Here is a 16,225-nt window from a genome sequence, read left to right as displayed (position 1 = left end):
AAGATTAATATCAAAAAATTGTGCTCTGGGGAAAGGAAAGGGTGTTTACAGAGTTCCATCCCCATTCTCCTTAGGGTAGCAGGGATGTGGAATGTGGGTGGAACTGTCAGAAAAGTGATAAAATTCTTAAAATGACATGCCATCCACTGCAGAAGCTGTATAGTAAGTCATGGAGGGAGAACAATGTTGTGGACTCTGAAATTAAACAGACTTGAGTTTAAATCCTGACTCCACTGGTTATTACAGGATCTTGGGGAATTCGACTATTCTAAGATTTAGTTTCTTCATATGTAATGGGATCATTTGCATATTACATAATAATAATACCTACAGTTCAAAAGGTTGTTGAATTGAATGAGATAATGCGTATAAAGTTCATCTCACAGCTATGACAATATCAGCTGTTTGTTGTGACAAGATCATATTTTCATAAAATGAAAATGAGAAGAACTTTGGTAAAATTTAATGATATTTCAGTTGTCCAGATGTTATGCCTGCTGAATAAACTCATTTGTTCATATTGATACTTGATCAGCCATGGTTATTCTTTCGCTCGTAAATCCCATTCTTTCATACTGATGACCAAACCAACCAACCAACCAGATAAACCCAAACTTGAAAAACCAAAAAGCCTGTATTATGTTCCACAAAATTTTAAAACTGCAGCATGTCTTATGATAGTGCCAATAAGAATGGCATGAAACAGATCCTTGTGTTATTATTAGTAATGAGTCAACATCCGTCTCTAAAAGATATAAAATATGATAGTTTCATGCTGGGGTCTTACATGATTTCAAAATTCTTGAAAATAGGTTTTTGAACTGAATCAATAAAAATATGACTTCAAAGTATAAAATCTTCAGATTTCTATTAAAGTTTTAATAAAAATCTTAGTATAAAGATTTTCAACATTAAAACATAACATCATAAAACATACAGTACTCTGTCATTTGTGCCAAGAATTCAGTCCAATAAATATCAGGCTGCATAGTGGAATCATCGAATATACAGAGTTTCAAACTGAAAAAAAAAAAAAAATAAACACAAAAAAATTTTTTTTGTATTTGAAATAAATACTTTGTTTTAAGTATGGATTTTTGTGATGAAATCACTGCTGATACTCTGTTCACTCAAAACAAGTTGAGGAATATAGATACTTCTAGGAAACTGTACTCTTATAAGAGCATAGTTAGTCTGTTTAATGTACAAATAAAAGAAATATGGTTAATCCTTGTAATTCCTGGTAGTTATGTTCTATAAAGTCACTACAGTGAATTAGTCAATACTGAACCAGTATTCCCAGGAGATACATGGGGTTAGGTTCCTGCAAGGTTCTGGCCACATTTCTGCCAACTCATTAATACATAATCTTGTTTTATGCATATTTCTGTTTAAAGATATCTTGTTTAATATACATTGTAGACTCATTATCACTGAACTCAGCAAACCTGATCAGAGCTCATCTGACACAGGTATTTTCTCTCTAAAGAACCATCACAGCCTTCTGTGGCTGTGACGCTTAGGACGCTAGACAGCACTTCAGCAGTAAGCGTGGGGCCATTTAAAATGGTGAAATCATCAACAAAAAATGCACAGAAATGTAAAAAATGTGCCACTAAATAGATTACAAAAAGGACACTTGTTCACTATATGAGATCTAAAACAAGAGAGCAGAGCCATCGCCTTATTTGACCTTACGCAAGAACAGCACGTCGGAGACACAAATTTTCTGCAGGTCTGTCTGTATATGTCAGAAAATGATGGTGAAAGTGCCAAGAGCATTGCTTTGGGGTATAAAAACATAAATTTTAGTGAGTAGAAGACTTCACAAATACAAAATCTGCAAATAAGGAAGATCGACTGTAATGAATACAATTTAAAATATCTGATGCCTTTTCCTCCAAATTTGAATTTATTTTGTTTAAAGTTTATCATGTTCGGAGGATTTATAAAATGCTAAGGACCTTCAAAATGAAACCAAAGATATTTTCTCTTGGTCTCCAAAGTTAGAAACAGTGCTTCATTATTTCTCAGCTGATGGAAATAAATTAAAATTTCATAATTATGTAGATTACAGAGGAGAAATTATTCCAACAAAAATTCCATACAAAATTTCAAAGTTGAAATTCTTCCTTCCAGAGAAAAGAAAAAATTATCAGAAAAAGAAACAAGGCAATTAGGATGTTATATTTTCTTATTTTTCAGAATGATAATTATAAACAAAGATTTAGATACTATTTAGTAAGTTTAAATTTCCATTTTTCCAGAGAATGAGTAATGCAAAAAAAAAAAAAACTCAGAATGCCTTTTTAAATTGGATGAAGAATCTCAAATAAAACAATAGCCAAATATGCAAATGACTGTTATGCAAGAATTTCTATTTTCCTGGAATTATGTGAACATGTCTTTCAATTTAATTAATTTTCATTTTTTTTTTTTAAAGATTTTATTTATTTATTTGACAGAGAGAGAGAGAGATCACAAGTAGGCAGAGAGTCAGGCAGAAATTGAGGGGGAAGCAGGCTCTCTGCTGAGCAGAGAGCCTGATGTGGGGCTCGATCCCAGGACCCTGAGATCATGACCTGAGCCGAAGGCAGCGGCTTAATCCACTGAGCCACCCAGGCGCCCCTAATTTTCATTTTCAATGGTAGTCAAGTAATGCTCCCTATGTCTCAGAGCTACTACATTCTGTTTTTGTGTGAGGGCCAAATATTTATATTCAATTCTGTACTACTTGCACATGTACTCATGTACATAAGTACATGTATATGCAAATGTCTCACATGGATAGAAGACTCAAAAGCCTTGGAACTACTGGTTATGGGATGGGTAATGCAACTGAACAACTTTGAAAACTCAGCGGCAGTGTGTATAAATATGTCACGTTAGCTGAAAGAGACAGCTATTTTATTAATTTGATCCCATGCATAAGGAATTTATTATTTTTATTATCTTACATTTCAAATTTAACTTTGTGTTCTTAAACTCTTATGCTACCATGGCACAGTAGCTGGGATAACATAAATGGAAATTAATATGGCTTTAGGAGGATTCTAGCATTTTCCAAAAATAAACAGTCTTTGGAAAATATTTATCAATAGTGAATAAAGCTTCTTGCTTAGCTAAAGGTCCATTTATGGAGCAAACAGGCACTATCACCTCTAATGATCTATCTCACCTCTACCTGACAATATTTTAGGCATGTTACATCCAGGTTATGATGCATATATGGTGCTTTTCCTTCTTTTCGAGAAAGCTCTTTCAGTATTACATAGCTTGATTTTAATAGTCTTAAACCATAAAATTATTTTGATTCATGCCAATGTGATTTCAGGAATAAGTCTTAAGCCAGGACGAGGATAAATATAAATGGTAGCATACCATCTCATTAACATGATTTATGAGCCACCTATTAGACAACAGTAGATAAAAAATATTCTAACTCGGTTTTGGAAAAATCTTTTACAGTCAATTCCTAGCTTCTTGTTAAAATTTTAAGATTGAGCACATATATTTAATCACTTTTTCTTCCTATTAAAATGAGAGAAAAGAAATTTTAAAAAAGGGAAAATTTAAGCCTAAAAGAAAGGGGAAAATAGGCTGCTGAGTGGTCAAAACATTTCAATAGATTTCTGTAATATGAAAGTGGAAGGAGTAGTGGTTACTAAAGTAGCCATGAAGAAAAAGCAGAAAGAGATGGAATAGTGCAAAGAGTTAAGCAGAAGCTTATGTACTTTGGAGGACTCTCAAAGCCTTTTGGGGGTCCAAAGAGTGTAAGTATGGAAATAAATGAGACTAAAATGAGAAACAAAAATCAAGGGATTACTGGGTTACTATTTCCATCTTTACACAACAACGAAAAAGATTAGTTCCTTTACAGTCTTCATGAAAATTAAATGAAATAATATGGGATGACAAAACATAAGCATAAAGTGTCTAGAATTATTAGACATATACTCTAACCCCTTTTCCTTATCCAAGTTGAATGAAGAAGGGTTTCCTCTAAAGAAATTGAACCCTAGAGAAAAGAATCCCCTTCTTTTCTAACATTTATAAGTGGCCCATCATACTGGCTATCAAACCAATCATCCCAAAGCAAGGGCTACCAGTTCTATACAGGTGCATATTCCTACAGTTTAACATGTTACTGTCTTAAAGATGCAAAGTTCAGTCATTAAAGTGTGCCTGAAGCATTTACACAAGGATTGCTTGGCTTATTTTTTGCTGATTTCATCCAGTGACTCTGACAAAAGTTAACAAGTTAATTTTAATCTTAATCTAAAAAACAAAATAATAAACTCTACATATTACATATATTTTTAAAAGATTTTATTTATTTATTTTACACAAAGAGAGAGATTACGAGCAGGCAGGCGGAGAGAGAGGGGGAAGCAGGCTCCCTTCTGAGCAGAGAGCCTGATGTGGGGCTCGATCCCAGAACCCTGAGATCATGACCTGAGCTGAAGGCAGAGGCTTAACCCACTGAGCCACCCAGGTGCCCCAATATTACATATTTTTGAGAGTTTGCCTAGAGAAGGAACCAACTGAAGCTCTGTAACATATAAATACGGCAAAAAGATACATCTTTCTCCCAACTTTAACCTTTCTAGTCCACTTGGGACCCCCTCGAGGGCTACCAAAAAATCCTAAGGCAGTGTTTCTTAAGTGCAGATTAAGAATGTCCAGTAAGCTAAAGAAAATCAAATCAAAACAAAACAAAACAGAATAAAACGAAAACAAAAGCAATTAGAGAATATCAAAGGGGATGTTAGGCGCTATTGTGAAAAAGCTCCTATTGGTCAAACCCAGGACAATTTGAGCATCAAAATAAAATAAGGACAGTAATAGATTAAAATCCATCACATAAAAGAAAAGGATCTAAGAGTTTACACTGATGATCAATAAATACATAAATAAAGAAGAAAAGAAAGGTCTCCTTTACAGGAAAATGTCAACTAATAAAGATAAAAGGAATAATGGGTTGGAAGAATCATTTTATAATCATTGTGGGAAAAATAACTCTGGCAAAAATTATGAGTGGATGCTGGATCTGGAATCTGGTCAAGAATGGAATACTTACAGCATCTCCAAGTATCAAGTATCTTCTCACATATTACTCATTAGTTACCAGAATTATGAAGATAGTTTTTAACCAAATGATCAAAATTAACATTTATCAGTAAGAGACAAATGGACTATATGTGTTTCTGGCCATGATACCCAGAGAAGGGCACACCATCCATTATGCACTATTCCAGCCAAACATGGATATGTATGCTGACTCTAAACATGAGGCATATCAGAGGAATGAACCCAAATGGAGTCTGCAAAATGACAGAAATTTTTTATCTTCAAAAATGCTGTGAAGCCAAAGAAAAGCTGAGGAATAGTTCAAGGACATTTTTGGGATAACTGAAAAACTAGGCATATGGGATGAAGACTGGATAAAATATTGTATCAATGTTAAATTTCCTGAATTTGGTAACTGTACAATGGCTGTATCACAGTATATTCTCATTCTTAGGAAACACACTGAAGTATTAAGGCATAATATATGCAACCTAGTCTCAAATGGTGCAGAGCAGTAATATCTATCTCTACATAGAGAGAGTGATAGAGCAATGTTGGAAAAATTTTCAAATTGATGAATATTGGTAAAGAGTATAGACTAGTTATTTTTATTATTCTTACAACTTTTCTGTAAACAAAAATTTGGTGTGGAATCCAGGCATGTGAATTTTAAAAAGTTCTTTGTTAGATGTACATGCAGTTTAAAAATTACCACTCGAGGGTTTAATGTAATACACAATGAAAATCATCACCAAGAAATAAATGCCTGGCATTATGGCTTAAGAGAAGTAGGAGACTCTATTAAAGAAAATATCAAAATAGCAAGAATTATTTTTTCCATTTTTTTTTAAAGATTTTATTTATTTATTTGACAGACAGAGATCACAAGTAGGCAGAGAGGCAGGCAAAGAGAGAGGAAAAGGAAGCAGGCTCCCTACGGAGCAGAGAGCCTAATGCGGGGCTCGATCCCAGGTCCCTGGGATCATGACCTGAGGCGAAGGCAGAGGCTTTAACCCACTGAGCCACCCAGGCCCCTATTTTTACCATTTTTGATCAAAATTTTTAAAGCATGGAGGACTTTTTTTTTTAAATAAAGTTGGAAAAAATACTCTTTTTAACTTTTTTGTTCATATTTAAGGTTTGGAATTCCTGGCTGTGTTCCCTCCTTCTGTACATATTATGTATATAATACCTAATAAAAACATTAAATAATAATGTTTTTGTACTATAAACCAACATTTAATACTTTCTCTGTGCTAAGCACTCTGCTAAAGCTTTTATATATGATCTCGGTTTAATCCTCACAATAATCCTAATAGGAAGAAATTATTATTCTAATTTTATACCTGAGGAAACTGTGACCCAGAGAGGTTAAGCAACTTTGCCTGAGAACTCCTACTGACAAATGTAAAATTTAGGATTCAAACTTAGGTCTGAGTCCAAAGACTTTATTCTTAACCACCAAACCTTATGCCCAGAACTGTTTGAGCTCACAGATGGCAAAGGCAATCTACCATCTGTTTCTTCATCACTGGCTCTCATCTCTTCTTTCTCTATCACTGCTTATTACCTCCATTGTTGTTCCCAGCTGAAGCTCTCTTCTCATAGGCTTTGATGTGAAAAAAGATCTGGCTCAAACTCTGACACAGAATCTGATTTACCTATAGTCTGTGGTCTTCATTTTCCTCATCAGTAAAATAATGGATAATTTTTTTTTAAAGATTTATGTATGGGGGAGGGGAGATAAAGGGAGAGAGAGAATCTCATGCCTAGCACAGAGCCCCTTATGGGTCTGGATCTCACAACCCATGAGATCATGACCTGAGCCAAAACTAAGAGTCGGATGCTTAACCTACTGAGCCACCCAGGTGTCCCCCATAACGGATAATTGTTACCCCATGGGATTTAGAGGGGATAACATTTAGAAAACCTAGCCCACAGCAGGTAATTTACAATAACAGGTAGTTTTGTATTCATCTCTCAACTCTCTTTAAATAATAATCTTATGTTGCTTTTTTCATTTCTGAGTACATTCAATTATTTTGGATTTAATTACTTGAGTCGTTATAGTCTTATTTCTAATTTTAATTAATTTAGGATCTGTGAAATTTGGAGAGATGACATTTACCTTTGCTAGGAGAAAAAAAACTAGAAATACATTAAGTAAGAAGCATCAACTAACTTGGCCTAGATTTATATACTATATATATATATATATATATAAACAAAGTTTGGCAAGTAAGGCAAGTACTTAGTCATCAGTCAGTTATAAGAGAGATAACTTTTTGGCACTTAAGTACTACTACCATCTTTAATCATGATCAATGTTTCTAGAAATGAAAACTTTAAGACTTCACGGAAAGATTCAACATGTCAAAGTTCTTTTGGCAGTATCACAAAATAAATATGTCAATTAATAAGAGGAAATTTCTACTACAGATATTTAGAAGACCAGTAATTAAAATTTTAAAGTGGTTTGTGAATAGTATGTTAATTTTTTAGATCTTTAAAATCAATGTTGCAATTCTTGAGATTCATATTTTAAGCATATTAATTATAGAATACTAATATTTACTCCAATATGTTCACTAAGACAATACTTTGGAACTCACCTATCTATTGTGCTTTTTAAAGTTTATTATTTATTTATTTAGTTAGTTTAAAGATTTTATTTATTTGTCAGAGCGACAGAGAGAGTACAGGCAGGCAGAGGCAGAGGGAGAAGCAGGCTCCCTGTGGAGCAAGGAGCCCGATGTGGGACTCATCCCAGGACACTGGGATCATGACCTGAGTTGAAGGCAGCCGCTTAACTGACTGAGCCACCCAGGCATCCCTAAAGTTTATTATTTAGTTTATTAAAAGAAATACAAATTTTAAAAAATGTATATACACACAGACCTTGTTTTATTGTGTTTTGCTTTACTACACTTCAGAGATAGTGAGTTTAAGAAATTGAAGGTTTCAGGCAACCCTGCAACAAGCAAGTGTATCAGTACCATTTTCCCAATAGTATTTGTTCACTTTGAGTCTATGTCACATTTTGGTAATTCTCTCAATATAAACTTTTCCATTATTGTATTTGTGATGGTGGTCTGTGATCAGTGATCATGACTCACGAAAAGCTCAGATGATGGTTAACATCTTTTAGCCATAAAGTATTTTCTAATTAAGGTATGTACATGTTTTAGATATAATACTATTGCACACTTAATATATTACAGTTAGAGTAAACAACTTTTATAAGCACTGGGAAAGCAAAAAATTCATCTAATTTGCTTTATTGTGATGTCCACTTTATTGTGATGGTCTGGAAGCAAACACTCACTATCTCCTAGGTATGCCTGTATAGAGGCAGTCCTTGCTTTGTACAGTATTGGGGGTAGCGATTAATAGTAACCATGGGACTGTGAAAAGTGAGGCCACATCTCTAATATGCTCATTTCAATTAACATGGTACCATGCAAAGTAAGAACTGACTGTAAGTACTATGGTGAGGAATTGATTCCACACAATAGGCTACATGGATAAATCCAGTACTTAGATCTATAAAGTGCTCAGTAAATATTTGTTGAATGAACAAATGGATGAATGGTAAGCAATGATAAAAATAAAAACCGATTTAGAAGAATCTTGACCTAAACGTCACCTAAAATTCATGAAGATAATCTTAAGGATCCAGGACTGGGCAAAAAGTTCTTATACTTGACATGAAAAGCATGATCCATAAAAGTAAAAACAGACGAGGTGCACCTCTATAACCAAAAACTCACTCTTCGAAAGACCATGTGAAGATTAAAACACAAACTATGTACAGACTGATAAAAATATTTGAAAACCTCATATCTGACAAAGGACTATTATCTAGAATACATAAACAACTCTCAAAACTCAATAGTAAAGAAATAAAAAATTCCAATTAAAAAGGGGATGAAAGACCTGAACAGATATTTCACCAAAGAAGATATAACAAATGGCACATAAGCATATAGTGACATGCTCACCATCATTACTCAGGAGGGAAGTGCTTATAATCATAAAGGGGTAGTATGAGGGATCCCTGTGGTATCTGAGCTGTTCAGTACCTTGACTGTGATGCCAGATACATGAACCTGTGCAGAATTTCATATACTCATTTACACATGGGAGTAAAAATACAACTGGGGGAATATAAATAAAAAAGCTGGACTATTAATATCAATGTCTGAGTTGTGATAGTATATTATAGTTTTGCAAATTGTTACCATCCATGGAAACTAGGTAAAGAGTACAAGAAATCTACCTGTGTATTTCCTGCAACTTCATGTGCATCCACAATTACCTCAAAAAAGGGGGGGACAAATTGTATACTTAAAATGGGTGAATTTTATGGTATGTGAATCATACCTCAATAAACAGCTTTAAAAAAAGAATCAGGGGTGCCTGGGTGGCTCAGTCGGTTGAGCACTGACACTCAATTTTGGCTCAGGTCATGATCTCAGGGTCCTTAGAGCCACCTAGGGCTCTGGGGCTCAGCAGGGAGTCTACTTGAAGTTCTCTCTCCCTCTCCCTCTGCCCCTCCCCTAGCTTGTGCACGCTCTCTCTCTCTCTCTCAAATAAATAAATCTTTAAAAAAAATTTAAAAAATTAAAAAAAATAAAGACACCCTAGGAATCCTCTCTGATTTCATGGAATTTACCATATAGGTCAAAAGAAGACTTGATCAAGGATACAAATCCTTAAAGATACGAACACTATGTTTTAACTATTTACATAGGCTGTATCATAATTCGTAAAGGTATAAATGCTAAAGGATTGATGTTTGTGCGCCTCTTCCTTGATCTAATAAAAATGTAAATGCAAAATACATTAAAGAGAAAACTGATTTTTATTGAGGTATATATACATCAAAGTACAAAAACTGATGTAAATTTGGATTGCTTCAACTGATATCGTTTCTAAGGTAAAGACACAATTTTACCAAAAATATTTTAAAAATCAGAGTAAGTTTTGTTTAAATCTCCTAAATTCTTACATATCCTGGTTTCCATGAAAATAACAGCAACATTAATAATAATACTTTCATTGTGCATTGATGTAATAATTATTTGGAAGAACCTATTTTTTAAAAAAATAGGTATTCAGGCCTTTTTGACTTTTTGAAGTTTATTTCTCGTTTTATTACGCTGAGTTTAGAGAATGCAGGCTATATGATGTCTGCTTGAGAAAAATGTGTAAGTTTTCTTGACACAGCTACTCTTGGAGGGTGAATTTAAAGTTACAGCTCCAATTATGCCATATGCCGTGTGACCTTAGATATTTCAAACAAGGTTTGTGAGCTTCTCTTTCCTACAAAGTTGGGGAAATCATTCCTGTCTATTTTACAGGATTGCTGTATGTCTTAATTGAGATAACATACAAAGATATCTTTTATTTTTTATTTATTTTTTTAAAGCATTTTATTTATTTATTTGACAGACAGAGATCACAAGTAGGCAGAGAGGCAGGCAGAAATAGAGGAGGAAGCAGGCTCCCTGCCGAACAGAGAGCCTGATATGGGGCTCCATCCCAGGACCCTGGGATCATGACCCGACACGAAGGCAGAGGCTTTAACCCACTGAGCCACCCAGGCGCCCCTAAAGACATCTTTTAATTGGTAAAACAGTATGTATGTCCTGACTCACTTTTTTTTCTAATGCAAAAATCCAAGAAAGAATAATACTTTTCTGACATGATTTTAGAGGTAGTTTTCTCATTTTTAAAAAGTGAAATACAGTTTTAGACAACATGAATCTGGTATAACATCACACAATGACACTTCTATCTAAAGGCAGTATAAATTAATCACCAATGACTATATTAGCCACCAATTTATTAAAGTTTCTAAGAACCATAATACTTCTCTATGCAGTAGATGGCTATGTTTCTAAAATAGATAGTATTTTTGACTGTATTTGTAATGTCTTGTTACTCTTTTCAAGAGTAGAGTATTTTCAAAAAAGCATAATATAGGATTTATTAATAGCCCTTGATATATCTAATACAAAGCTTATCTACAAAATGGTAAGCAACTTTAATCAAAATGTGTCTAGGTAACAGATTAAACATCAAATAAAATGCTATTCTATAAGAAAAGGGTAATTGCACTAGTGCTTTTAGAAATTCCATAGCACCAAGCATTCAAATAGCACATGCTGTGGAGATTACTCTATGTAATAAAGAATGGCTTACACACCATTTAAGTAGAAAATACATGTGGAAGATGGGAAGAATAGACATGAGTCTGGGGGATCAAAAAAGCAATCGTTTTTAAATACTTTTGTTTGAAGCAAACCAATTCCATCAGTCTCTTCCTAAGCAAACACTGTTAAAGCACCGGTGTGGGAGGACTGACATACAAATAATCTAATTAAAATAACTCATTATCAAAGTTAGTTTTATTCAGTAATTCTTAAACATCTGAACAGTGGAATTTAGAAATAAGACATTTCTTATCTTAGATAAAGATCTAAAATGCGTGCCAGAAATGTTATTTCTAAAATGTTAATTTTATAAAGACTAAAAGACAAGGAGATTCGCTTACTTTTATCTTTTTAGAGATTTTCAATTAGAAAGTAACAAAGATTTTGATTATTTTAGGTTTTAAAAATCTTTGTGATGTGATATTACTCTATGGCATAAGAATATGAGAAATGCTCTGATGAAATATTCTCTACAATACATTTAGAATCAAATGGGCAGCCCAAAGTTTATTTCTCTACTTCCAAAAGAACAGACCACCAAGGTAGTTTACAACACATTAGGTGGAGTAATTAAAAAAAAAAAAAAAGAAAGAAAATAAAGAAAAAAAAAAGAAGAAAAAACCATGATAACAAATCACACCCCTAAAACTGAAAGGCAACCACTGTAAAGAAAGAAGGAAGGGTAAGCCCACAAGGAGGTCTTTCTAAGAAGAAAAAGGGAAATAGCTAAGTAGTAAGAGGTCACAAGGTACGTTAAACACATAAAAAAAATAACCCACTCATTAAATTTAAAGATCTGGTTCTGCAAGAGCAGTTTGTGTTACTAAAAGGCATACCATTTGTAGTTTTTTTTTTTTTCTAATTCAAAAAGATTTACAATATTACTTTCTGAAGCTTTTTTCCAGTTCTGTAATTTGATTCTAAAATGAGTGTTACCAAATGGCATTTAAACAAATGCAAAAATTAAAATGTGTCATTTAAATGTAATCCAAAAGCTGAGAATTTTAGCCTTATTTAATTTTTTTGGCTTAGTTTACAAGAAATACCCCACTGCTTAATCTTTAAATAAAATAAATTTATCATACTTCTCACCTGTTTTAACTTTTAAAGCAAAAACAATTATAATTCTCACCAGCATTACTGGTTCTTACTTAACTGCACTATTTACTCAAACTCCTTATAATGAGCAACTGCCACAGCACCATATCCCAACCCACTTCCCTGGGGCACACCACACTCCATGCTCACTAACCAAAATGGCCGTTCCTATGGGAGTTGAGGAATTTAAAAAAAAAGCAAAACAAAAACTGTAATTCTCACTGAACAGCTTTTAGACAAATAAAACAAGATACTAGAATATTGAGGGCAGCCTGAGTATAATGAAAGTTAGAAATGAGATGAGAAAATATCTAGTAATGAAGAGACATAAAACCTAAATTTGATTCAGGCTCCTCCTCTTTACCAACTGTATTGGGAAAGTCACTTAAATTTCTATGTCTCAGTTTCCTCACCTGTAAAACAAAGGTTTTGAACCTGATGACCAATCCCTAAGGTCTCTTTTAGCTGTAAAATTCTATGATTCTATAAAAATTAAGTGAGAAAAAAAATCCTAAAAATAAATAAATAAAATGAAGAGGCGATGGAAGGGTGAATGTGTGTGTGTAAGCATCTGTTCTTTCCATCTCTTTTCCCCTATGTTCATGACTAAACCCAATGCCCAACATTGAAACCACAGTTATGTTTTATCATCTCTATGTCACTAAAGTTATTTGTCCCAAATACAATGTAAAATTTAATCAAGTCAGGGTGCTTCAGTTTTATTATAGAATGTGTATCAATAAACTTGTCAGAAAAACAAAATAAGAAAATAAAAGAAATAGGGAATACAAATTCCTAGAAGTGGATATATTTAATTAAAGTTGTTTTAAAATAATAAAATAATTCAATGAGAAAGCAACGAGTTAGATGTGTATTTCACAGACAATGATTTTGATGCATTAATCACAGGCCAGCCAAAGGATTAGCCTCGGTTTCCAAATTTGAATCAAAATGTAGAATAGCTGCACATAGCATTTGGATAATAGTAAACCGTAAAATCATTAAGTTTGCATGACTAACTTCAATGCACTGTGATCAAGGAAGATAATCTCTTGGTAAATCAATGGTTTTATATTATGAAAAGAGGAAAATGACTCATCTACACAAAAGCACAGTAAACACACAAACATTCCTTATTAAATTGATCACATAATAAATTACAATATATGTTTTCACTTATTTAGCCATTAGTATCATAAGGTATTTCGTGGCTGGAAGCGTCTCAACTGTGTTATTTTCTCAAGCAAATGTTTAAAATTTTGCAATTATATAAGGGCCCCAAATCACATTCATTAATCAGCTGTAACCTACTATAAATGAAATATGTAAACGTGACAGGGAATCTCAACTTAAAAGTCAAATTTATACTTTGAGAATTGACACATTTAGGCTGGTGTTAAGCACTTAAGTTATAAAAGATAAACCCGACTAATACTTTACTAACAGGTAAGGCTTATACAACATCTTTCAAACCTGGAAGAAGTGTATGTGGTTTTACCATAGATCATCCTCCAAACAGTGTCACAACAAGCCCTGAAAGCCTATATGTACCTTTAATTTGTAAGAAGGTTATGTGATTCACTGACAGAAGCTGTGCTGGTGATGGACAGCCAGGTAATGCTGATAGAAGGTGGGACCTGCCACCTAATAATAATGCTGAAAACAGACATGAAAAACACACTTCTGTTCTAAGATACACCTTTCCCATCCTTATTTGATCTCACACCAACATAAAGACAGCCAATGACTTGCATTCTTTCTATACTAGAAAAGCATTACCTCTAGCTTTTCTAACCTCTCTCCTCCTTAAGAGCTACCGATGGTCATGTTTATTTTGGCACAGTGTCAACCATATAAAATGACAATGAGTAAGAAATACACAATCTCCAGTTGTGATATGCTTTGCTCATGTAGACCCTGAAAATACAAACATTCCTCTCACACACATCATCCCTCATGAGGCATAATTTCCCAAGGAAAATAGTAAACACTTCTTCGATAATTAGTAGGGGAAAAAAAGACAAAAAACAAAAACAACTTTTTTCCAAGAGAGATAATGCTTGCACAGATTTGTTTTTTTTACAAGTTGACATTGCTCCTTGTCTGACTACACTTCTCTTGGATGCATTTTGCTCAGTTATCCCTATCTAGTAACTCCTAAATGTTATCAGTCAGGCTGGGTTAGGCAGTCTAGAGGATAGCCCCCAAAACTTCTGGTTGGATTTACTACTCACTTCTAATACAATGGCAGTAGTGGTGAGATACCACTGCTGAGATTAGGTCATAGGAGACTATGGACAGTCTTGTGCACTCTTTATTGCTCACCCTATGGGAAAGTAGCTACCACACTCATTGTGTGAAAAGCCCATGTGGTGGAGAACCTAGGCCTACCAACAACCATGTGCACGTATTTGGAAGCAGATCCTCCTACCCCTCAGTAAGCCTTCAGATGGGATCACAGTCCCCACCTGTAGCTAAACTACAAATTCATGAAAGACCTTGGGTCAGAGGCCCTTTGCTAAGCTGTAACCAAATCTCCAACCCACGGAAACTGTGAGATAATAAACATTTGTTGTTTTAAGCTGCTAAATTTTGGAGTAATTTTTTACCTTGCAATAGATAACTAATACAGCACCTCAGACAAATTATCATATTAACTGGCTAAAAATGGGAAGTTTCCGACTCAACTTGAAAAACAGAATAAAATTTTTCCTTCATTCTCAGATTTGCTCAATTTTGTAAGCCATTAGGGAGGTAAAAACCCTCCTGTGCCATAAATATGGTCACCATACTCCAAATATTAAAAGGAGAAGGAAAGCAGAAATGAAAAACAGAAATTAGCTTCATTTTGCAGTAGCAAAGAGCATGATATATTGATCTGGAGAGAAACATCTAGGATCCTTGAAAATAAAAATTCAATTTGTTAAAACAAGTAGCCCCTGCTAATTACATACCCAAACCTAAAGATAAAAACAAAAAAACTTGAATGATGATTGGAATTTATGTATAATACTTAACTGGAAAACCCGACATAGAAGAGAGTAGAGACCAGTTACAAAGAAACAAATAAGAGATAAATTAATAATCTGCCAAATATGTAACACGAGTTTGATGGCTGAAGTACCTGGCCAAGCCATCATGATCTTAAGTAAAAGTGTCTGCATTCACATTAACTGAAAAGTATGTAAAGAACCGAAAACTGCCTATGCATTAAGAAAACACTCGACTTGAAAAGCAACACTTGGGCTAGAAAATAGTAATCTTTCCCATTGTCGGCTTTACTTCATAATGAGACTGGGACACCACCTTGGGTCCCAACTTAACCTATACTCCAGTGGCCTAGAAACACAAGGAACACACCTACTCCCGCCTCCTGATACAGAGTCTACATTTTAATACGCCATTACAGCTGTCACTCAAAGTGCTCTGCACTGCCATTGGTCCCAAAGTCTTGCTGGTTGGCAAGTTTCTGCCAACTGGCAAACACCGGATGTCTTTATTTCCAAGAAGAAAAGCAAGGGTATGTAAAGAAAAGACGCAAGAGTTCTGAAATATCTTGTACCTGAACGACCTGTGATCCCCACCGCCGCCGCGACGAATCGGCCTCTGGGCGGGGGCTTTTAGTCAAAAAGAAAATGGCTCAGCCGGGAACTGGTGCCCAGGCCATGGAGATGCCGGTTCAAACTTTACTTGTTCACGCCGGTGGAGGTATCAGCAGCGAGAATAGCAGAAGAAGCACCGGATCCCTCTGAACTCAGTGCACCTCAAGCAGCAGCAGCCAGAGCTACCGACTGTCCGACTTTTGACGTTTCCTATTGTTGCCGGAAGTGACGTTAGGG

General features: G+C 34.5%; 1 protein-coding gene across 1 annotated transcript in view; it reads right to left on the bottom strand.

The window, feature by feature from the left end:
- The window catches only part of FBXO8 (F-box protein 8), a 50,877-nt gene extending 34,676 nt beyond the window's left edge, over window positions 1-16,201 (bottom strand). Inside the window, exon 1 of the mRNA XM_045988988.1 lies at window positions 15,949-16,201. The gene's annotated coding sequence lies outside the window, so the exon portion shown is untranslated. The remainder of the gene's footprint in view (window positions 1-15,948) is intronic.
- Between the last annotated feature and the right edge of the window lie 24 nt (window positions 16,202-16,225).

Source organism: Meles meles, chromosome 2 (assembly GCF_922984935.1).
Source record: "Meles meles chromosome 2, mMelMel3.1 paternal haplotype, whole genome shotgun sequence".
NCBI classification, from domain to species: Eukaryota; Metazoa; Chordata; class Mammalia; order Carnivora; family Mustelidae; genus Meles; species Meles meles.
This window is presented reverse-complemented; position numbering and strand designations above follow the sequence as displayed.